The sequence below is a fragment of the Lupinus angustifolius genome, chromosome LG16 (genome assembly GCF_001865875.1).
Source record: "Lupinus angustifolius cultivar Tanjil chromosome LG16, LupAngTanjil_v1.0, whole genome shotgun sequence".
NCBI classification, from domain to species: Eukaryota; Viridiplantae; Streptophyta; class Magnoliopsida; order Fabales; family Fabaceae; genus Lupinus; species Lupinus angustifolius.
In genome coordinates, this window is record NC_032024.1 from 11,720,935 (window position 1) to 11,747,102 (window position 26,168).

A 26,168-nucleotide genomic window follows, 5' to 3' on the forward strand; every position below is an offset into this window, starting at 1 on the left:
GCATTGGGGTCGGAAATGTTTCATTTGAACTATTAGATGATTTTGCCTCACTTTTTATTAACTCACCTCTTACAATTTTCCTAATGAATTACAATTTGTCCAGGTTTTACCTTCAGTGTGTTCTCTCTTAACCAATCTGCACAGTTTAGACCTTGGGTTCTTCTGTTGTTTTGTTTCGCAAATCCTTATTTCTACTTCTTATTCAGGCTTCTAACCTTGTGAGCTTCATCTTTGACAAATTCATTTGAAATTCAAAGCTTCTTCCAACGTTAAGTCTTTTGCCTAAACATCCGTGCATTCATGCACATGACTTTCTGTATGTTCATATACCTTATATATCTTTTCCCCTTGATTTGTCTGCTATGTTCAAGTCTTGGTCAGAGACAGTTGGCCACCTATTATTGCATTATAAGCTACCTAATTTGTTTTGTAGTTAAGTTGTCAGGATAACTAGCAAGCACTTTGTTTCGCCACTGTTATTAAGATTTTTTTTCTTTATTTAATGTAACGATTTTGGTAAAAACAATGATTAAGAATCTATGATAGTGTCTACAGTTTATATAGTCTTCTGGTATTTGTTGTTTGAGCGGAGCACTCCAATCTTTAACAGCGTCTCTTTGCCTTCATGTTTGATGCGAGTTATGTTTTATTTTTTCTATGTGATCTCTTGCCCATGGAAGCTTAGGTTTCCATATTAATTGTGGTTTCCATTTCCACCACGACACTACTCTTGGGTTATAGGATGGGTGTCTGCCTAGTTCTTGTGGTTATACACTAACATAATTTCAATGCATGCGTTTGCAAGAATGAAAAGTTGAGTGGGTGGAAATATATTTAATTCTTGTGTGATGAATTGTACTCACTCATGGAAAAATAGGTTTTGTTCACTGTGCATAACATGATGTCCCATAGTCTCCAATGCTACCTTGTTTTTAAAGTGAAGAAGGTTGGTGTCATTAGACACCGTGATCATTGGCAAGAGTGGATTTTTTTGCTTTTGTTAATTGTTAAAACATCCCCATCTGCATTTGTTGTTTTTCCTTTAAACAAGATTAGTGGTAGTCTAAAAGTCAAAGTTCATTTATGTTTTTAGTATATGGTTGTAAGTATTGCTTTGTGATACACGGACGCCAATGTGAAAATGTGAAAATCTATTGAATCAACAACAGACAAGAAGCATCTTATTAATTTGCAAAATGCAGGTACGTCGTGTTCTCTCAAACCTATTTAACTTGTGTCCAAATGCCAAATCTTGCATTGAAGTTGAAGTACAAGAAATAGAGCAAGTAATAAAGACACTTGGTTTGCAAAATAAACGAGCAAAGGCATTACAACGCTTATCACATGAATACTTGTATGGAAGTTGGACTCATGTAACCCAACTCCACGGTGTTGGCAAGTATGTCACATTTTATTGTGTGAATTTATTCATGTTTACATATGTAATACAATTTTGATCTTTTTATTAATTTTATTGATGCCAATTTTCTCCTTTATCAGATATGTGGGAGATGCATATGCTATATTTTGTACGGGAGAGTGGAGAAATGTGACCCCAACTGATAAAGAGTTACTTCCTTACTGGAATTACCTTTGGAGTATAATGTAATATGATTTAATGTTATTTGTTGAACTTGATATAACATATAAAGTTTTTTTTTTTTGCGATTTCCTTTTATTTTGTTTTATGGATTATTTACCTTTTTAATTACTTATCAATATTTGTAGGTGCCCATAAGCCCATTTTGAAGTATGTCTATGCTTGCTTTTATTTTATAGCCACGAGCTAACTGGTAGGATAAGCTATTTTGCCATCACTAAATATGAGTTTCACACCCAAATTCCACGTGCATCATAAATAAGTTTGTCATTGAGTGTGCTTTTTTGCCGTCATCACCATGAGTGTCATCATTGCCTCATATCATCTTCTATGTGTGTTTTTTGTGGCAAACACCATCAATTTAGACAAAGTATCCATATAGCATTTTTTAATGAAATAGTAAGGAGAAAGTTTTACAAGTTACCAACCATACTGCCTTTAATGTATGTTTGATATTTGATATGCTTGTCATGTGTAAGCAACCCAGAGATGTTTTGGTTTAGACATGCACATGACTTGTTGCAATTCTTGTATAGATTTGTTGGTCAAGTTGGTTTTCTTTTGTTTTTCTAGCAGCGCTTGTTGATAATATCAATCTTGCATGGACTACAATATTCTATGTAGTTTCTTGTTTCAGGCATTAATCCCGTGAGTCGTAAAAAACAAAGACATGTTCTCCTTGTATTGCCATTGAAGTGGGGGATTTGTGTTCTCTTTGTATTACATGTACTATTATTCCTTCTTAGAGTCGAGATCGGCCAAAGACTCATGATCGGATATACAAGATCTAGTTTTCACAACCATGGATAATACGTGCATATAAGATATGACTTTTATGATTGTCGATCAGGCTTGAACGATCGGCCTATCTATGGTCAACACTTGCTATGCCAAAGTCAAGCTCACGTCATCTAGCTACCAACAGGTTCGTATTTCCCACACGACAAAGGAAGTCAAACTTCACAACAAGGTCATCAAAGGCCGTTGAAGGGACAAACAACATCATATCGTTCAAAATGATGACACCTCCCCTATAGTGTAAGTCACTCCACCTTAGTATAAATAGGTGAAGTCACCCATAAGGGAAGAATAATGTATTCTCCCATTCCTTCTCTCTAAGCGTTATACTCCTACAAATACTGACTTGAGCAACATGCCTTTTCCGGTCCAAGGTTGGTGAATACCCGGTTTAACCTAGAGCCCAAGCTCTGATAACCTTCCAAGACCAGCTCTTGTTCGAATAGACTAGGAAGATCCAATTTTAGACCAATCTCTTCCATATTAAAGAACAAATATTTTTTGTTTAGCAATTTTATCCACATAGAAGAAAAAATTAAAACATTTTGAAGTTTTAAATTAGATTAGATGAGAGATTTGGAGGGATACCCACACATCCCGAAAAAAACTAAGATGGAGTACTCCTTAACAACATAAAAATTAGATATAAGATGCATAGTTGAGAGTTGTTCTAGAGTAAATAGATATATTGATTAACTCCTTACTCGAACAAGAAAGGATACCTACATAGATATTTCATTTTTTGAGATAGGTGATTTTGATATCAATCATTTAAACGCTCACAATGTAGCAAATTTAATTTACTAGAAATATAAGGAGTATTGAGACTATAATTGGCATTGTCATATGCTTCAAGGAGTTTATTATTAGCATTTGGAAAAGGAGCTAATACTAAAACAACTAAGAACCTAACATATGTTAAAGTTGTTACAGAAAGTGAAGATGTTTGAATATGTACTAGAAATTTAATATTATGCTTAATTTTTACAACTTAAATATGTGAGGTATATTTTTTGGGTAACAAACATTGAACTAACCTACTAGATATTGTTATATTGCCTTATTGAATCATGTTCATTAGATGCACTTAACACCAATAAGAAATAGTGTGAATTTGGGTTAGACATCTTGATAGTGCTTCCCATGTGTGCTTATAAATAGAGCATTTAGATGTTAAATTCTAGTACACCAAAAAATTAGAATTCGCTTAGACGGTTGCCTTTGCTAGCACAAAGAGTGAGAAGAGTTTCTCTAATGAGAGCGTTCACGTGGACTTCCATAGAGATATAACTGCAACTTCTTCCTCTTCTCACCACATTAAGATATAATTTTTATTCCTATTGTTTGTTTTTTTCTCATTGAAAATTTGAAGCATGATCGCAAGTCCTTCCTTCATGAGAATATTTTTCATTATGGTTACTAGTCGTATGATTCCCTAAACTTGTATGAGATCCAGACTAGGGAACAACCTAGTATGTATTTTATGATTCCCTAAACTGGCATTCTTAAAAATGAGATGCATGGAGTACAAGTTGAAGTGAGGAGTTATGTTGTTCATAAGTGTTTACATTTTATCTCTCTACAACCTGGAGTCGATCTCTCTGGTTTGAGAGTTCTATTACTTTATTTTCCCCTCATTTATTTATCCTAATTGTATTGTATGGGTACTCTCATCTCTACCACCACCAATTGTTGTCGACGATAGTGGTACAAACTATGCCTCTGGATCATTGTGGAACTAGTGCAAGAGGGACACATGAAAACAAATTCTACACGCGTTGTGGGAGGTAACTAAGTTCATAGGCCACCAATCATATCTGACGAATCACTCGATATAGAATGAAATAATGTGATGCAAGTTTGTTGGGAAAACAGTGAGCCACAATTATCCACATCTATGGCAATAATTTCAACGTAGCACAAAGTAAGTTATTCTTAACCGTTTATAATATTTATGTCTATTTTTTAGGGTTGTTTTCTACTTGGGTTATTGGAGTAGTACCAACCAACCATAAAGTTTCGAGAGTGGATGTGTTATAATCACATATGTTTGGAATACATTATAATTGTTAATTCTCTAAGTTTTTATGATTTCAAATAGATTAAGTAAGATTATACTGAATTATCTGAATATTCTAACCTGTCTATCTTAAGTGTACATAAAATCAGACGAGTAGAAATTCACTAACAAAATATTGTCTTCTCATTGATCATATATCCTTAAGACAATATCAAAAGGTCATTCTCAAATTTGTCAAAAAATTATATGTCTATGTTCAAGGTCTATTTGCGTTCAAGACCCGTCTATGTTCAAGACTTGTTTGTGTTCAAGACCTGTTTACATTCAAGATATATCCTAAAATTCGTTAGATCACTGAACTGAAATTTTCTTTGAAGAAGATGCACATATAATTTGATATATCCAATGTCCATATTGGGAATTCAAGTGGTAAATAAAAAAGAATGAAAAATCAACCTAGTTGAATGAATGAGTAAAAGAATAAATGAATTATCCAATGTAAAAGCCTATTTGGCCCTTCTTCTTTGTCAAAAATCAAAATGCACTTTATTGCTTAAAAAAGAAAGGTTCCAACTAGAAGTGAAAAGAAGACGTGTGGTCACTACTTTCTAAGTCTTATTCATTATATCTTCCACCATAAAGTTTCAACAACCATGTAACATTAAATGCTTAATTCATAAACACTACGAAACATTAATGTCTTTGTAGAAGTACAAGAAAAAATTCTAGTCGAAGAAAAGAAATGTCTCAACATATACTAATTTCAAGAAAAAATATCAACAAAGCTTCAATGTCTGTAATAATGGTTACATTAAATGCATCATCCATAAATAGCTTCAGCATTGAAGAACAAAAATTAACAGTAGAGAATATCTAAACAATCTGAAGTGCTTTAAATAGCACCGAGTTGTGTTGAACATATGTTGCAATCATTTTCTATTATGTTCACAATCTTTCTTCTTCATATGTATTCCACTATTTTAGTGTGACTGAAAGACTTGCAAAGTTGTAAAACTCTCTTTAATACAAACCATTATTTAGTTTAGATCCTGAAGAGACTAGGTGCGCAAATAATACTCGAATTGTTGACTTTAGAAAATTTAGGCGTGCAAATAATACTCGTTGCTATTATCAATGTTGGGTTATATTGGAATCTTGGTTCTGCCATGAAACTAGACGTAGCCTATGACATTGGGTGAATCACTATAAAAATATGTATAAATCATTTGTCCCTTGACTTCTTTTATTTACGTAAATATAATTGCTTTCTAACCTAGAGATTTTTGCTCTGTGATACCAATAATTTTTTTTAAACATCTTTTAAATTAGTCTTAGTAGGACGAAGTAATCATCCTAAAATTCAACTACTGAAAACCACATGAGTCAATTGTCCAAGTTCTTAACATGCTAATTAAATTCTTTTTTAATACGGAAAAATATTAATTTTTTCTAGAAAGTTAGTAAACACAAATCAACCCCCTTCTTGTGTTATTATTGATTATTTTAGGACGGTTAATGACTGTAAAGTTCCTCAATCACTACGATTCTGAAGATGAATGCTTATTGGAATTGTATCACTATTCCACCTGATTGAGATGGCAAAAGCATTTTATTAGTTGCGTTAAATGAAGACATGTTTGTGGCGTTGACCACTTTAGTGTGTCCATCATATTTGGAATGGTAGGCCGAACTAAAACAAAGTGAAGTGCCTAGTAGACGAAATAACTCTTCCCAAAAGGAAGAAATGAAGAATTTTTATCCTATCTCATATGAGCATGGGACACCATGTAGCCTGACAACCTCATATAAGAAACATTTAACAATGACTTCAACATTGTATTTTATTGTGAGACCAATGAAATGGAAATATTTGGAAAGATGATCGACTATAACCTAATTAATTGTATGGCCATGAGACTATGGTCAGTGAGTTATAAAGTCCATTGATATATCATCCCATGTATTTTCTAGAAATGCAAGAGGTTATAGTAACGCTTTTCCTATAACATAACTGTTGTACTGATAGGTCGTGCGATGTTGGATAAAATCCTAAATAGGTGACCAATAACAATAACCACCCAAGCGAGCCTTACGAAGTTTCACATATAGTGCCCTGGAGTATTGGTGAAAAGGAATCATGTCATGAGAGATTCGTGAAGCTGATCGATACTTGACATGAAAGTTATCTGCTCAAAAAAAAGTAGATCTTGTCAATAGTGGAATTTATGTCTAATGATCACATTTGGTTCGCTTTTATTTATGAATTGTTTGCCCTCTGAAGTGTTTTAATAGCTTTGCAATTGTTCCAAGAATGTTTTAATTGGTAATGATAGAGGGTGAAGACAACAATGTCATCACACTAGTACCTGAAAAGAGTGTCCGCAATTATGTTTAGGTACCAGTTCTATACTTTATTTCATATTGAAATCCAAGAATTTTTGTTGCCTACTCATACCATTCTTGTGTATGTGGCCTTTGAGTCATTAAATGTTTTAAGCTTTGTTGACCTGCAATTATTTTGAATTATATACCTATGAAGTATTACTTCATTTCTATAATGCTTTTGTATTAAAGAACATTTCCATGACATATGTCGAAGCCAAGCAAAAGGGTGACCATTTGGGGTCATCACCCCACCAATAGCAACTGCAGAGGCATCAATCTCAATATCAAATGTTTGGAAGAAATCTTAAAGTTGCAGGACAAAGATTTTAGTCAGTTTATAATTTTGTAAAGGATGTAATTTCCCCTAAACCATGCAAATCTAATAGATCTAGAATTTTATGGTAAAAAATTACATATTCCAATAAAAGAAGGAAATGCTTAATTCTATATTTATTTTCGTCCTCCTCAAATACTTAAGTACAATTTAAATAGGATTAAAAGGTAAAATACTAATTGATTTGGATAAGATAAATGGCCAAATCTTACAGAAAGTCAAGTTAGAATAATTAAAAACCATAATGTGTGTGATATTTAGAATTAATCAGAATGAATTCAATACATAGTCTTCCAACAATACAGACTTTAATTGATCATGTTTGGGCCTTGGGCACTGTCATATTTTTTATCCATTCCATCCCCTTGTGCACACTTATTCCTTTGATGTTCTTATCTGTGCTTTTTTAAGAATCATAGAGAAATCCACACATTAAAACTTTCCTCCCTATATGAAGGTCTACTCATAACATAGTAATAAACAAACGGATAAAATAAAAGCTACATAAATTAAAATGATGTCATGACTCGCTAATAAAAAACAAGAGTAAATATCCGTTTTAGTTCATCATATTTTTTGACCTTATCAATTTAGTTCTTCAGAAAGGAAAAGACCTAAAGTGATCCCAAAAAATTTCAAATGTGGGTCAAAGTAGTCTTTTTTAGCATGTTTTACAACACTTGGTAGGACTAATTTGACCCACATTTGAAATTTTTGGGATTATTTTAGGTCTTTTCTTTTTTGAAGGACTAAACTGGTAAGGTTGAAAAATATGAGAGACTAAAATGAGTATTTACTTTTTGATGCAAAGAAGCAGTTGGATGTTGTTTCCGTATGTACATTTTATTATTTTATGCAACTATATGTTAGTTTCTGTTTATATTGGATTTTTTTTATTATTTATTGGATTTAGTGGATGATATAAATGATAGTTGAATATTGGAGAAGATTGTCTTACATGAAAACAACATATTTATAGAATAATAGTTGAAAGAGTACTTTGGTGGGCTTGAAGAGCCTACATTTTCATACATAGCACATCACCCTTAACTACCACATATTATATTTCACCCTCATAAGTCCTATATATAGGACTATCACCACCTAAATGAGTCTCATGAAGCTTCTACACAATACAAACAATATCTATTATAATATAGTCTAGCTAGAACTCTCTAGATACAAGCTAAATATTATATTTCTTGCCACATGTTTATAGAATCTCGAGAAAATTGTGGCACATTTCAACACTTCTCCTTGACACAATTTTTTAAAACTCTCTTAGAATTCTTTGCAAAATGTTATCTTCCTCATGCATTGACGCACAAATGATATGGTTGACCACAAAATTAGAACCTCTACATTCTTCTATATTTGAAGTAGTTGTGAGTCCTCATGTCGACCTTGTTAGAGTACTTATGATATGGACTTTTGCTATCTTTTGAGTTATGTGTTGGTCTCCTTATCAGTCTTGTTAGAGACTTCCGACAAGAACTCCATATTACACATCAAATCTTCTCCTTAGCCTTATACTTAGGAAAAGACTTAAAAACCACATGTCTTCCATTTTAGTCATCACATGAGCTTGTGCTCCTTATATAAGCTTGAGTTTCAAAGGCCACAACTTAGATAAATATAGATGATAGGTAGGTCGAGTATTTAATGACTTGAAATTTTAGAAGTAGATCAATAGTGGTAGAAGATTTGTTTGGAGATATAAGGAGGTGTTATCTGACCACATGCGTGACACAATATTTCAGTAACTACGTCCGGTGTATGATTGAATGTAGCTCTAATACCACTCATTAATTTTAGTGGATGATGGAAATAATAATTAAATATAGCAGATGATAGTCTTACATGTAGACAACATATATTTGATAGAACAATAGTTAAAGGATTATTTCGGTGTGTTGAAGGGATTTTCTCACATAGTTTTACCTTAGAAGCCCCATCTATTGGACTATTACCACCTCAATAAGCCTCATGAAACTTCTACACAATACAAGTAATATCTATCATAAGTTAATATGACTAAAACTTTCAAGATACAAACTAAATATCATCTTTCTTTCCACATGCTTATTTAATTCTCTAAAAAATTATAACACATCTCAACAATTTTGTAAGGCTTGAAATGATATTACATCTATAACAAGCCGCTAGCTTTATTTAGTTTTCATTAAGTTTGAGTTTAATGTCAACTATTATGAATGTTTCTCTCTTTACATTATGTTTATAAAGAAAGAAATACTATCATGTGAATAGAGAAAAGTACATAGGAAGAGGATAAGACATCCTAACAAAAAAAATACTTTAAAGTACAACCATAGACAAAATCTTGCAATAAAGTATGCTAGACCCGCTACATATTCAACAAAGAAATGCCACTAACGGGAGGAGCACCAAAGATATGCCAAAAGAGTAATCCTATTTAAACAAAGTTGAGAGTCCAAAAGCAATCACCCAAGTATTCTTTTCCAACCATTTACACCAAAGTACATCAAACATAGATCACCCCAACAAAATTTTGGCATCTTTACAATAGCCAAAACCTGTAGATTTAGTAAGTGGGAAATCATGCTCCTGCTATGTATATTTTGTCCTCCAGTTAGGAATTCTTTTATTTAGATACATGTTTTCATGGATCTCGATATCCTTAATTTGGATGGGATTTTCTTTTTTCATCAAATTAATTTACCTGGCGTCGTCCTTATTTCAGACCATTTAATTATAGTTTGTTCAGGAGATTTTCTCCTTTTGAGTGTTGGTTATTTTCAGTGAGTGGATTAGATGGTATATGATGTCTATTTTATTTTCATTTCCACTCTTTTATGACAAAGTTTGAATGATATTGATAATGTTTCTTTGCTTAAAGAGTGTTGATGGTCATTTTTTAGCAATGAGAACCTAAGTAGTTGATCCTAGTGGGATCCTACATGATCATGGGATCCAATTCCAGTTTGGAACATGTTCTTTAATATAGAGGTTGTCGGGTTGGAATACTAGAATACATGCAAGGTGTAGCTTGAATTCTACCTGAAGATGGTCTAGAGTGTTTGGGTGGGTACTTGAAAAGATACTCTAATGCTTAATTCAATACATGGAGATATGTGTAGTTGCTTTATCTGTATCAGGCGGTTCTGACACATCCGTACTCTGGTTGGTACAATGCTTTATCAAGGGTGACTATCTTGTAGCCTGTCCCAACTATCATAGTCGTATTCTAGGCTTGTTCTTGTCACATGGTTGGGGATGGCGCATGGTGCATACGATGTGATTAGCCCTGTGACAGAGGTCTTGTTGTGCAAGCGCCATGAAAGTCTTGTTGAGACAACACGAAAGTCTTGTAGCAGAGGTCCACGGTTCATGTACATTGCTGACGAGGCCCTCTCGCATCAATGTCGTCCTTTACTTGGATAGGTCGATTGTCCGGGTATGATCTAAAGTTGTACAAGCTAGACCTTCTTTGCTCAGTGATTGGTCAAGACCTGTGCAAATGTGGGCAGACATGACATACCTTGGAACCAGGATGGAACAGTTAGCCCCAGCATACTGGTCTAAGTAGGAGTAGTCGTGCCAATAGACTTTAAGCGATGTCGAGTATCTAGGAGGACAATCATTGGGGAGGTTATGATCTTCGGACAAAGTTGGTAGCCACTCTATTGTCATTAGACGAGAGTACTTTAAAAAATCCAGCTAGTGGTTGGTGTGCTTTCCATTTATTGTATCATTAAATTATTCTGATTATTATTTGAACGGTCATCATAAATGCTTGTACACATGCGTGAGACGTGGCTGATCAGGGGGTCTGGGAAACTGCACAGTTAGTGGGTTGGAGGTGCTTTCTAACGCACTACCCTACACATGTGTCTTTTCACTGATGCATTAATGTGAGGTGCCTCGGTCTGAGAGACATATGTTGGACATGTACTCAAGTGCTCCTAGACGTTTAAGATGAGATATGCTTTTATCCATCGGTTAATGTCAAATAGTCTCTTTTCCCATGCACATCGTTGGATCCACACACAAGTGCTTATTGAATCACCATGATGGGATCCTAGAAAATCCTTGGAAGGAATGAGCTTCTTAAGACCCAGTCCCTTATCTTCCTGTTTTCCTATAAATAGGACTGCACCCTCTTCCACTTTTTTACCTTCTTTTCGTGACTGTGAAGAATTTGTGAGAGATATTCGAGACTTGTGAGTAGTTTTCAACTTCAACTTCGTTTTCACAATTCTTCTTATTCAAAGTTTAGTTAACCTTCATACCCTTTGCCTTTTCTTTCTATACGTCTATCATTTTAAGAGAGATGGTGAGGATAATCACCCTTGGGGAGGAGTCTAGCAGTGATAGTTACATGTAGGTTCTCTTGAATCCTCCCCTATGTTCCGCCACTTTGTCCACTCGGCGGTAGCGAACAAGAAGGGCTTTTCCTGCCCCTCGACGGGACCAAGGCACATGGAGTGTTAGGTGAGGGTGCATTCATATGATTGAGTAGGCCTTGGCTGCCCATCATGGACAAAATAATTGACAAAACTTACGAATTTAAGAACAAATAAGGTAAAGTTGGGCAAGGGTGTGATCCTATGATCGAGTAGGCCTTGGCCACCCAATATGGTTAAAATAATCTAACAAGTAAAGTTAAGAATTTATGAACAAATGATGTAAAGTTGGGCATAGGTGCGATCATAAGATCGAGCAGGCCCTGATCGCCCAACGTGAATGAGTTAACCTAATATGTGATATCCTAGGATGGAGAGTGTGGTTTTGACCGATTAGTGTAAGTTTGTTGGTGGAATGGTTGGATTGTGTGGTGATTCTTCCATGATATGCGCTTAAGGGGATTTTCTTGGTCGAATAGTCGACATTATTTCATGCCCTTAAGGAGACATTTCTTCTAATCTGCGCATAAGGGGGGTCTCCTCGCCTGGATGGTCAACATTCTCCAACGACTTTAAGCAGATATTAATTGTGATTAGTGCATAAAGGGGAATGCTAGGTTAATGGCTGACATTTTCTCTCGCCCTGAAGGAGATATTACTTGATATCTGCACATAAGGGGGATCTTCTCGGCCGGATGGTCCACATTATCTCAGCCCTTAAGGAGATATTGTTGATGATTTACGCATAAGGAGAGTTTGCTCGGCTGAATTTACTTCGCTCACTTAAGGAGATATTGTTGATGATATGCACATAAGTGGAGTCTGCTCGGCCGAATGGCCGACTTTACCTTGCTCCCTGTTGGAAGAGTTTTCCATTTGCAAGTCGTGTGATTGATGGTTTTATTTATTTAATCCTTTCGGGTTGTGTTAACCGTACCATGAAATGTTGGTCTATTTTTATTAAGTTAACCATACCATTTCTTATGAAAGGTTGGTATCAAAGTTAATTGTGCCATTTCTTGCGAAAGGTTGGTCTCATAAGTAATTGTACCTTTTCTTGCGAAAGGTTAGTGTAAAGAATAAAAGAATAAAGCAATAAATAAATTGTTATAATGTTAGTACATGCAGAAAAGTTAATGATATAAAGTAAATAAAGAGTTAGTAGTTAGTTATAGAATATAAATGATTGAATGTAAATATAGAAAATAAAGAGTTAGATGCAGAAAGTAAATGACAGAAATGTAAAAGTTAGATGTTAGATTATTTATTCGTCAGTCTTTATTTAAAAAGTATCAATCCATCGATTGAATTGCACTTTTTGTATGTTGTTCCTATTCATAAAGTTACAAACCCTGAATTGGTTCGAACTAATGCGTTTAGGAATTAATTTTCAACAAATAAAATTTATAAGTTAACACCTTACTATATTTTAAATTTGCATGTCTTTCAAGATTCATTTGTAGTATAGTATACGGTTATGTCGAACCACATGAAATTTCCTAATATAAGATAACTATATAAACACATTATATCAACAATAATGATTAATAACTTCTCGAATGATTTTTATAATTTTGTTGTTACATAAATGTAAATGAAATGATAAACTAATGTTTACAAAATTTTGAGGAGAAAAGTGATTTGAATGATGGAAGAATTTCTTAACAAAGTTGTTTTGAAAACTTTATGCAAGTCATGTATTATACCTTGGCTAATTCCGTACACCAGGTTCTTAAATTTCCCCCAATGTCCCGACCTGAAAATGTTGATTTTCAAACCTTGTATAATACACTCAACAACAATTAACTGTCAATTGTCAGAGCAGGTTGTCACACCCTACTTCAGGCTATGTTAACATTGCTTAGCCTTGAATACAAGTTGCTTAAAAAAGATGTTTAACATGGCACATGAACTAAGGTGTATGTTCTACTTTTTAATTCACATGTCAAGACTTTAAGAAGAGGAATTTTGGATCTTGAAATCAAGTTTTAGGTGATCAAGCTAACACTGCACTAAGAACATCTTAAATAATAAAAATATCCAAACTAATAACTTGTATAAATATGAATTCAAAAGATGTTACAAAGAAAGTTAAGAAATAATGTTTCACCATAATCCAAACCAATTTAGGAGCATTAGCCATCCATCCAAGGATTAGATGCTTTTGGTTCCAAATGAGATTACAAAATCATGTTTTTGCATCTCATTTGCCAACTCCATTATCCTTTTGAATTCTAGGAGAAAAATCAAGTAAAATTACCTAAGTTAGCTTGGAACCAAGGTGCTCCAAGAATTTCAAAATGAGAGAAGAAGAAATGTGAATGAGTGAATGTATTGATGAAGGAATGAATGCTTCTTGAAGGGGAGAAGTGAATGGTATTTATAGGCTCTATGAACCGCCTAGCCCCTCTTTCCATGCGCCAGGAACTTGACCAAACTCTTCAGCATGGATTTGGTCACTTGACCAAGCTACTTAGTCACCTACTTGTGGCTGACTCCTCCAAGCTATAGTGGGCTATTTTAGTCCAGCTATGGTGAGCTATTCTAAGCAAGCTATGGTGGGTTACTTCATGTGATGTCATGCATGAGCTAAGTATTTATTAGGTGCTAAGGCAAGTTGAGCCACTTGCTGACTAACTAGGCGCCCCGCCTACATGGACCTGCTGAGCTGCCTGCTTGAGATGAGATCCTTGATTGTGTCCCTTAGTTGGGTGAAACCTTTGGTAATGTGGCCAAAGATAATGTGGTATTCACAATACCTGTTTTGGTCCCATTGCTTCTGCCTCCTATGAGGGTTAGGTTTTGGTAATGGGTTTAGGTTGGCGAACATGACCTCTTGTTAGATTTTAGAATGTCTATCATTGAGGGGTGTAGGTGGTGTGTTTTGATTTTTTGGGAGGCTTGTGTTATTTGGTATGTTCGGGTCGTTGGTGGTCTTGTGAGTGGTTAAGTTTGGGGTTGTTGCATTTGGGCTGGGCGTGGGTGTATCGTCTTGATTGATGAATTTTTTAGCTCTAGAGTGGAGATCCACCCTGTTGATAACCTTGTCTTTGGCCAGCTCTATTTTGAAAAGACTGGGTTGGAGCCCTGTGACCAGTAGGTGGACTGGAACAACTGCATTCAAATTGCGGACATTCATGGTAGCCTCATTGAATCGGTTGAGGTATGCCCAAATAGACTTGTGTCGACCTTGTTTGATGTTGGAGAAGGTGTAGGAAGAGCGAGGCTGCTCCTTGCTTTATGTGAAATGGATATTGTACTTGTCCGTCAAATCCGACCATTGGTTAATGTAGTCAGGTTCTAGGTGGGTAAATTAGTGTAGTGTTGCGCACTTCAACATAATGGGAAAGTCACGACACATGGTGGCGTTAAATGCCGCATGGAAAAACATAAGGCTGTGAATGCATCCATGTGGTCTTATGGGTCAGTCATTCGATCGTATTGGTCAATGTTTGTTTGTTGGGAAAATTTTGTGTGGGCCGAGTGGAAGACATAATGCTTGTTGTGAAGGGGTGTCTGGTTCCACTATGGTTTTGGTTATGTTGGTTATTGGTTTGTATGTGGGGTGGGATTCACTAGCAGACTCGACCTCATGAGCCAGTCTTGTCCATCATTTCAGCCTATTGATGGATGAGTTGTTCTTGTCTTTCAATTATTTGAAAGAGATGTCAAGTGGATGGTTGTATGTGTAAATGAGGGTTGAGTGATCGAGTGTTGTGGTTTTGAGGCATGTTGATGGGTATTGCTTCAATATGGCTTAGGGAGTTCGCTTGGTTTATGGTGTCACCATGGTGTAGGTAAGGCATAGACGGTGCAAATGCTTATTTAGTACAGAGGTAGCCAATCTAGAGTACTTGAACCATGGAAAGGTGTATCTTGAATGTTGTCTGAAGATGGTCTGAGAGCGCCTAGGTTAGTACATGAAAAGATACTATGATGCTCAAGTGAATATATAGAGACATGTGTGCAGAGAGAATAAGATGCAATAATATAAGAGAGTAATAGATTGTTACTTCCTTATGATGGGTCTCCTCATATTTATAGAGGAGATGAGCATATAATATTCCCCAATAGATGTTGTTGGCATGGTCAAACATCATGCCCTATCGGGCATGTCCCAAATAAACATGAGCTGCTTTATCCATGTCGGGTTGCTTTGACACATCTGTATTGTGGCTGATACAATGTTTTATCCAGGGTGGCTATTTTATAGCCTATCCTAGCTGTTGCAATTATATTTAGGCATGTTCTCACTACATGGTCGGGAACGATGTAGGGTGTACACGTCATGATTAGCCCTTTGACTGAGGATTGTGTTGTGTTGACGACGTGACACTCTTGTTTATATGACACAACAATTCTGTAGCATTGGTCTATGGTCCTTCACAATGCTGACGAGGCCCTATCTCATCATTTTCGTCCTTTACCTGGCTAGACCAGCTATCCAGGCATGATCGACATATGTACAAGTTAGACCTTCTTTTCCTAGTGTTTGGCTAGGACCAACGTAGATATGGGCAGACATTACGTGTCCTAGAACCAGAGTGAAACAGAACAACTCGAAGATGGGACTTGTTACTCAGCCTACATCTAAATCCCAAATCCAAATTTTTGGATCTCATTCTATTTTCGCATAGGGATTACACTTGGAAATGGACTATGGGGTTAAATCCCCACTTTGCCCACATTTTGAAAATGGTGTATCCCTTTTTGGGACCTTTTGATCATTTCAGATATATTCTAATCCTAATTGGAACAGAAGAACCTAGGTGAGTTGCACTCAACCCATTCGAACAATTAGACCTTGGGTCGGTAGCTCTCAACCCTCAAATCCTTCGTCCATGACAAGCTTCTTTTATGGTGACCCACTTTCACTTTCCAATAACTAACTTATATTTCTCTTTTCTTTCGTTCTTTCTACAATTTCTTCTTCTTCAACCCTACGACATCTTCTTCTTTTTCAACCTTATAACTTCTTCCTCTTCTTTGACCTTATAATTTCTTCTTCTTCAACACTCGAGTCATCACATTTATTCACTATTATCGTGACCCAATTTTTACTTAACATCGGTTACATGAATTAAGATGAGGGAAATGGGAATTATACCATCTTCCAAAAAAATTGGAGTCGTCACTATATTTTTGCAGACAAAACAAAAGACCCTCTTTATACCCAATATTTGGAATGCATTTGTCGATGCACAAGAGTTCTAACCTCATGAGTTGACTATAAATCGAGGTAGGTAATAACACCATGTCATCTCATATTAAAATGACACTCTCACTAATTATATGAAATATTTTATACCCTAAATTTCTTTCTGTATTTCTTTTAATTAATTATATATTATTTATAAAAGACAAATTTTATTTATTTATTTTTGTTTGAAAAGATTTTATTATGCTTCTACTTTGTATTCCTATGCGCAATATAGAAATCAACACTATATTGTTAAGGATGAGTCAAATAAAAGACGTGAATACTCACAACATATCCTCTATTCTTTATTATATTTATATAATTTTATGGAATTGATTTTTAGAGAAAACAATTGACTATCATGACTTTTCCTCCACCTTTATAATAATTTATATTCATATTCCTATCATAGCTTTTGACCACTAAGATTTAATATTTTTTCTCCGGTTTATTATTATTGTTATGACAAAAGATTATTTAGTTTTTTAGAAGATAAATTTAGCAAAGAGAAGTGACATATCACAACCATTCAAAGATAATCTCAAAAAATAAGTGAATAGTCATGACATTTTGTTTAGTGCCATGCTGTGAAGGAAATTCATATAAAATTTGGAAACTTATGGTGTAGTTATGATGAAATTCATGCACAACTCTAAAGAATCTAGTGTGATTATTCTTGTTTAAGGACCTTAAATGTTTTTGTGTCAATTGCAAGAGAATGAGGAGTAGAAAAGATGGATATTGAAGGAATCTGTGTAAAAGGAGCTCTAGATCCCTATCCCAAGCGACAATTGCTAATTCAAGGAAAAAAGCTTAAATCAGTGCATGTCCCTCGCCCAAGCGACAATTCCCACTTTTGGATGTCAAAATTTATGTGTGTCTCTCATCCAAGTGTGAGCATCTTGCTCAAGCGAGAAAGACATGTTCAAAACTCTGATTCTCTCGCTCGAGCGAGAGATCTGTGGCTCAAGCGAGAAGATTTTCTAAATGTTGAAATTTGTTGTCTTGCTCTAGCGAGAATCTCTAGCTTGAGTGAGAGACCTGAAGTCTGAAACAGATATATGTGGTTACGAAAAGAAAATGGGAGTTATCCAACCATTTTCCAAACATCATACACGAATTTTAGAGAGAGAAACACATGAGAAGAGGAGAGAAGTCATGGGAACGAATTTAGATCGATAATTTATTGTAATTTCTCATGATAAAAGTGTTGTAATGGCAAGGATGAGTGACTAGTTCACCAGTGTTGGGATTGAAATGTAATCTTCTAACTTTTGTACTCCTAGATTCAATTCCTTAATAAATTTAGTTATTTGATTTTGGGAAGTTTATCCCGTGCGTAATGCTTGGATTTACTTTGCTACTGAATTCTTGATTTTAGATCCAAGTTGAACTAGGAAGTTGAACTTGGTATTGAATCTGGTTTATCTTCCTTGATACATCATTGCTCTAGGAATGGATAATGATGTATGAATTGCTTTTACATTGAACTTAAGGCTAGGTAATTGGTTAAATATCCAAGGAATTGGTCTTTGAGTAATTATCTAAGGATTTTGTACTCAAGGAATTGATATAAATGATTTGAAGCAAATGTGCATCAAAATCTGTAACTTCACAAGTTATACGGAATTGAATCTAAGGATTGCAAATGGAATGAACGATGGACTTCAATCCCAACATATTTAATTTCCTAGTTTAAACTTTTACATTTTTACAATTTTATTTCAAAACCAAACAAATATCTAAACCTTAAATCTTGTAGATATATACTCAATCTACTTTTTTGAAAATTAGTATAAATCCACTCTGCTCTCTGAGGACGATATCCCGATATTTACCGGATTTTGTTACTTGAACGATACGGTTCACTTGCCATACAAAAAATATCAACAAGTTTCTGGCGCCGTTGCTGGAGAGCAATGAGCGACTTATATTAGTTCTATACTGAGTTCATTGAGTATTGTGAATAATTTTTTTTAATTTTATTTTTTTGTATTGTATTTAACATTTGTGCTAACCCTTGTTGTAATCTTCTTATTTATGCTTTTGCAAGGTAAGGCTACTGAAGAACAATTAAAGTTTAATCCAGAATTTGAGAAGTCAACCAAGAGTAACCGAAAGCAGAAAAAAGAGAAGCGAAAGCAAGGTTATCCAGAAGCACAATGCAGCTCTAAACAATCAAATATTCCAGAGCCTCAATTAGACAAAATGGAGAATGCCAATAATGTCACTAGGACTAATGAGAGGCCTAATACTCCAAGGAGGATATTAGGTGACTATGCTATGTACCAAGGTCTGCGACACTATTCAAGCATTGTCATTCCATATACCGAAAGGATAGTGGAGATCAAGCCCTCATATCTGAATTTGGTCAGTGCTCGCCAGTTTACGGGGAAAGATTATGAAGATCTGTATGCTCATTTGGATAATTTTTATGAGTTGGTGGCAGTAATATGGTACAATGACAATGAGATGGAAGCTACATATATGATGCTCTTTCCATTTTCTCTACTTGGTGAAGCTAGGAATGGCTTAAATCTCACCCTACCCAAAGCTTAATGAATTGGAGTGATTTGGAATCCATGTTTTTAACAAGATTCTTCCCACCAGCTTGTTATGTGCATGCAAAGTTCGAGATATCAACTTTCAGGCAAGGTCCAGATGAAGCATTTTATGAAGTGTGGGAGCGTTTTCAGATGCTGTTGAGAAAATACCCCAACCATGGTTTTGAAGATTTGGACCAACTTAACATATTCTGTAATGGATTGTGAGACCAAGATGATTTTAGATGCAGCAGCAGGTGGAACAACGATGGCTATAGATGTTGAACAATCCACAAGAATCATAATTGCCCTATCTTGAACGGATAGACAAGCACAACACAATCAAAGGTCATTACAAAAAAGAGGAGTCCTTAATTTGAATACATCAGATGTTATCTTAGCACTAAACAAGATTATGACTCGGCAAATTGAAGCACTTACAAAGTTAATGTCTAAGTTACCGCAACAACTGAATGTTGTTTAATCCTCTCCGAGTCAACAATAAGTGATGAGGTGTGATTTTTGTGGAGGTAATCATTTAATTGGTCATTGTTCTATGCCAAGTGCTAATCAGGAGGAAGAAGTGCAGTATGTCAACAACCAACCTAGACAAGGAAATTTCTCCAAAACCCTTCGTACAATAATCAATTTTCGCAGGGTTGGAGGGGCAATCAGAATTATAGTTGGAGACCAGAAGCAGGGCCATCAAATAGACAACCATCATTTCAGCAACCATTCCAACAAGATCAACATCAACCAATGCATGAAAAACTAACCAAATTGGAGGACACTTTGGAAAAATTCATGCAAGTGTCAATCACAAACCATAAAAATATTGAAGCTTCTATTAGGAATCTGGAAACACAGGTGGATCAGTTGACAAAATAGATGACAGAACAATATTCAGATCACCAAAAGTTTTCAGCAACACTCAGACTAATCCCAAGGAATATTGTAAAGCCATTAATAATACGAGTGGAAAGGTAATTAGCAAAGATGTTGGTGAGAATTGGATAATAGAGGAGGAAGTGTTGATATAAAAAGAGATTGAGGGAGAAAAAAGTGAGTTTGAAGAGATGCCAAGTAAGGAGAATGTAGAGAGAGGAGAAAAGAACAAAGAGAAAGGAACTGAGGGAGAAAAAAGAGAGCAGGGTGAGAAGAAAAAGGAAGGAACTTCCACAGATGAAAAGTCTTCCTTATCCAAAGAATCCTTCCAAGAAAGACAAAGAGATACAGTATACAAGGTTCGTGGATATATTCAAGAACCTTCAGATCAATATACATTTCATGGAGGCCATGGAACAAATGCCTACTTATGCCAAGTTCATGAAGGATCTGTTGACAAGGAAGAGGAAGTTTTCTGAGGAGACGGTGACACTTGAGGCTGGTTTTAGTGCAATAATTCAGAAGTCTTTACCTAAAAAGACTAAGGACTCGGGAAGCTTCACGATACTAGTCATTATTGGATAATTATCTGCGGGGAAGACACTATTGAATATTGGTGCCAACGTTAATCTCATGCCTTTGTCTATGTTGAAGAGGATTGGAGAATTGGAAATTGAACCTACAAGGATGACTATGCAGCTTGCAGATAGATCAATGAAATTTCCTTATGGGGTTGCAGAAGATGTCATTGTTAAGGTAGACAAATTGGTATTTCTAATTGACTTTGTCATAATGGATATTGAAGAGGATGTAGAAGTTCCTCTGATTTTGGGCAGACCTTTCATGAAGTCTGCTAGGTGAATATTGATTTTGATGAGGGAAAGCTGAAAATCAAGGGACAAGACGATGAAGTGAACTTCAACGTATTTGAAGCCATGCATCCTCCGAAGGACATGCAACATTGTTTCAGAGTAGATGTCGGTGAAGAACTATACATGACTGACACACATCTACACAAAATCAGTCCTTTAGAGAAAGCTTTGATGGGTGCACCTGAAGGTATAAATGTACAAGAGGATAATAGTATTGAGAATTGTGTAGCAGAGCTAGGTGTATACCGAGAGGTTTCATCTTAGCAGGTCCAAACTGATGAGCTAACCAAAACTCAGGAAATTGAAACTCATAAGTTGGAACTCAAAATGATGCCTTCACATTTGAAGTATGCGTTTATTCAAGATGAAGGTAATAAATCAGTTGTGATTAGCAGCACTTTATCACCTGGGGTAGAACAAAGATTGATTGAAGTCGTGAAAACAAATGATGGAACGATAGAATTTCAAGATCCAGCACCTCAAAGAAGCTGGATAATTAATGGACAAATGGTCAAACCATACTTGGGTGGTGACGTCGAGCGGCTCACCATAATCATCCACCTTGAAAACACATAAAGAAACAGACGTCGAGCTAATGACGTTAAAGAATCGCTACTCTTGGATTCAATTCTTTAATATAGTCAATTATTTGATTTTGGGAAGTTTATCCCGTCCTTAATGCTTAAATTTACTTTGCTAAAAAATTCTTGATTTTAGACCCAAGTTGAACTTGGTATTGAATCTGGTTTATCTTCCTTGATACATCATTGCTCTAGGAATGACAATGATGTATGAATTGCTTTTACATTGAACTTAAGACTAGATAATTGGTTAAATATTCAAGAAATTTGGTATTTGAGTAATTATCTAAGGATTTTGTACTCAGGGAATTGATATAAATGATTCGAAGAAAATGTGCATCAAAATCTGTAACTTCACAAGTTATACGGAATTGAATCTAATGATTGCAAAGAGAAATAACGATGAACTTCAAACCCAACTAGTTTAATTTCATAGTTTAAACTTTTTCATTTTTGCAATTTTATTTCAAAACCAAACAAATATCAAAACCTCAAATCTTGTAAATATATACTCAATCTACTTCTTTGAGAATTAGTATAAATGCACTATGCTCTTTGAGGACAGTATCCCGATATTCACCAGATTTTATTACTTGAATAATACGGTTCACTTGTCGTACCAAAAATATCAACACATTTCCCCTATCCTTATAATATATTTTATAATAAAAATGTTCTATTAATTACTAATTAGTCTCAATTACCATAAAAATATTACTTTTACTCCATTTTTATTAGCCATCACATATCATAAATGCACCAATTATATTATTTACAAATCATCATTTAAAAATATTTTTCAACAAAAAACTATTACAACAATATATTAATTACATTTTCAATTAATTATTTAATAATAAAATATATCAACTTACTTTATACTAACGCATTTTTGTTAAAAACGTTGTACCATTGTAATTTATATTAATTATTATTAGGTATGTGACGTAGATAATAAAAGGACAAATTCAAAAGAAAACAGAGGTATTCCTTTTTAGGGTTTACTTTGTGGATTTTTAGTGTGTTTCTATTGGGAATAGGGGGTCTATTTATAGTTGGAAATATGAGTTTTTCACATTGTTATTAATATCATATCGATTATCAAATCAGACATGGTACTAATATAATGGTTGTCGTGCCCAAATTTTCGGCTGCACGACTTTATTAGAATCATCACTACAATTTATGGTAAAAAATGTTAAAAAAAATCTTTTAGCCCAATCACATAGGGTATTGGATTTTTGATATTCAAGTTCGGGAGTCGGTTACGGAGTAAGGAAGGCATTAGCACCCTATTCGCCCGCTCTAAACGGTACCCCTCATTAAATTATATAACTTTATTATATTTTAAAACTATTTCGTTATTTAATTAATTATTAGAAAGGAAAATTTTATTCATTTATTTGTTGTGTCTGACAAGATGAACCTTGCTCCTACGTATCTTTATTTTAGATAGGAAATCAAGGCTACGTATTTCTTTGTTGGAGTGTGGTTATTGGTTGAATGTTTTAATTAAGGAAAGAAGCGGCATAGCGTGACAGTCTGGATGATGAGTTGAGAAAAAGAAGACCTTATAGGCGACTTTTCCTCCACCCCTGATGTGGTTAGCAATTTTATTTTTTTGTTGTAAAACGTTGATTATAATATTTATTTATTGTTGAAAGAATTGTTACTGATTATTATTTTATTTAATTAAAAAATATTTTTTATTGATTTTAGGAATTAATCGAGTGAAAAGAAGCGATGTAGCGCAACCGTTTGAAGATGATTTGAGGATAAGAAGCGATTCTACGATCTTCCTTCATCTTTAATTAATCCTCAAAAAATTACTATTATAATTTATAATTAAAATAATTTTCTTTAATTTGAAAATCTATTGATTGATTGCTATATAAAAGGGATTTTTTTGATCTTTTTTATCTTTACTGTTTATCCATAAAAAATATTAATAATTATTTTAAATTTAGTGAATGGATTTATGTTTGATATTATAAAAATATTACAATATAATGACATTTTATTTATTAAATGATTATGTTTAATAGTATAACAACAACGAAAATAAATAAAAAAAGAAACCTGGCGGGAACCATAAAATTTCCCCACTCAAATTTGCCCCAGTTTTATGTCATGATCCATAAAATTGCCCTAGTATAATCTTGAGGACAATAATTAAACCCAAATATTTTGCCCCAGTGTAGGCTAACATGAAATTTCTTGCAAAGGTGTTGATGTTTTTGTAACAACAAAAACTACCAGAGTGTTTGTTATGACTCTTGTCTTCACATACGAGGCTACAACTTATATTCTCTGAAAAGCTGTCCCAATTTGGGTGATTGAGGATGGGTAGTATTAAACTGTCACTTTGAGGGTATTTATTTCATTTTTCCTAATTTTCTCCTAGAATACCTTATGTAGGTACTTGTGTGGAATTGCTACGCTGTCATTCTTTAACCCTAGGTGAAAACTCAATCGGTACTTCAGCTTTTAGCTCATTTTCCACCATATTAACCAAACACAATATTGAACCTCCAAATTTAGTTTGGCAATCCCATTCCACCATATTAATTAGGTGACGTATTCAAGGTTTTCAAGATCGAGTCTTTGCAACCATATGTGGGAACATGATAAAAAGTTTCTCATGTGATAACATAAAAGTCAAAAAATTTGTCTTTTGTGTATTTAAATTGTCTAATGTTATCCTTGTGAAAAACGATCTAAAGTTTATTGGGATAATTTTTATGTGATAGGGTTTGGAAACATTTAATGATAAATACACAATGATAAAAATGGGGTTTGGAAACATTTAATGCTAAATACACAACAATAAAGATGGTGAATGAGACATAAATATGACAAATTTGTGGATTTTTTTTACTTGTTTATTGGCAAATATTAGCAAGTTAGTTATTGTTAATAGGTTGAATTTGAACTCTCAACTTTCTTATCACTTCACTCCTTAAACCCCTTACTCTAACTATGGAGGACAATGAGTATCTGACGTGCAGATACTCGAGGGTAATACTCATAACGGGTTGGGGTCGTGTTTTTTGACCTGAGGGTAATAGGGACCAAAGATTTTAAATTTCATTGTTGAATGAGTTCATGTTCGAGTAATGAGTACCTAGATCCGCAACTCCTAAATTTCTATATATTTTTTATATTTACATATGTGTGTAATAAAAAAAATTTAATATCATGTTAATCATAAGTGTCATGTTATACCGATAATCTATAATTATAATATCATGTTAATCTATAGATGTGATATTATATTGATAAACAATAATTTTATATCGTTAATCCATAATTGTGATGTAATGTCATATCGATTAAAGAATTTTTACTAAATAAATGTTTCACCATAATTGTGATGTTATGTTCTCAGGAAGTAATGTTATATTGTTAATCTATAATTGTGATGTAATATTATGTTGATTAAACAGTACTTACTATATAAATAATTTTTTATCGTAATATTGAAGTAACAACTTTGTGTTTAAATTATGTTTTGTATTTTTAATCATTATTTTTCTTCTTTTGTTTGCCTAAAATATGATATAATTATAGGGAAAAGATGCACAATTGCATAAGTTTCTCATAATTATTTTTGATATTTTATGTATTTATGGATACCTATATATATGTTAGATATTGAATGTTCCGCGAGCGAGTAGCAAACCCAATGTGTATCCATGAGAATCTAGGTCCAAAAACGAATGAGCGGGATAGATAGTGTAGTTCTTGAACCCATCTAGACACATTACCATCTATAACTCCAACCACCTTATGACTCCTAAGTTTTTTTTACTAAGGTATTCTTTCACTCTTTTATCATAATACATAATAGCCTCGAGATACTACATACCCATCCATAAAATTGTTATTTTCAATATTCAAATCCATGCACAATGGCAAAAAGCTGATAAGACCGTGAAATATCAAATGTACATTAACCATATGTTTCCATGAAAACTACATATTAATGATTTAATCAATCTTATATTAAAATTGTTGACCTATCTACCTAATGTGAAATATCATTTGCAGAAAGGCAAGTTAATTATTAATATGATCATAAAAGGATCACATGTCTACAAAGTCAAAACGTTGGTTGGCTACCCATTAATTGACCTAACCAAGACGGAGAGTTATTCATGAAAGTAAAACTCAACATTGTTAGTGTAAAAATGGTCTTCAGATAATGAATTTTACTTTCAAGCAATAACACTCAAAGCATAAATGAGAGGTTATATATTATCATAATTTAGATAATCACTTGTTTTTGTACGCTTAATCGGTACATCTATGTCTCTATGTGGATTCAGTGAACATACGCTTTAACCATTACAATCTATCTATATGATCTCTTGAATTTGTGATATTATGATCTAGGCTTATAATCATACATCTTAAAATTGATCTCTCACAAACACATACATAGTTTATAGAATTTATGCTAAGCTCACACTATATATGAAAAACACTATTGAAATATGGCAATGAACACACAATTTAAAATATAAATATGTTGGTTGACATATAATCCACAGATTATAAATTAC

General features: G+C 34.2%; 1 long non-coding RNA gene across 3 annotated transcripts; it reads left to right on the forward strand.

The window, feature by feature from the left end:
* Nucleotides 15–26,168, forward strand: LOC109330302. 3 transcript variants are annotated; one of them, XR_002105656.1, is made up of 4 exons: nt 15–1,399; nt 1,501–1,627; nt 20,322–20,327; nt 26,157–26,168. It is a non-coding gene; the product is annotated as an uncharacterized LOC109330302 (long non-coding RNA). The 3 variants fall into 3 exon arrangements; XR_002105655.1 differs by lacking the exon at nt 26,157–26,168 and adding an exon at nt 24,681–24,691; XR_002105657.1 differs by lacking the exons at nt 20,322–20,327; nt 26,157–26,168 and adding an exon at nt 5,136–5,146 and having other exon boundaries at nt 16–1,399.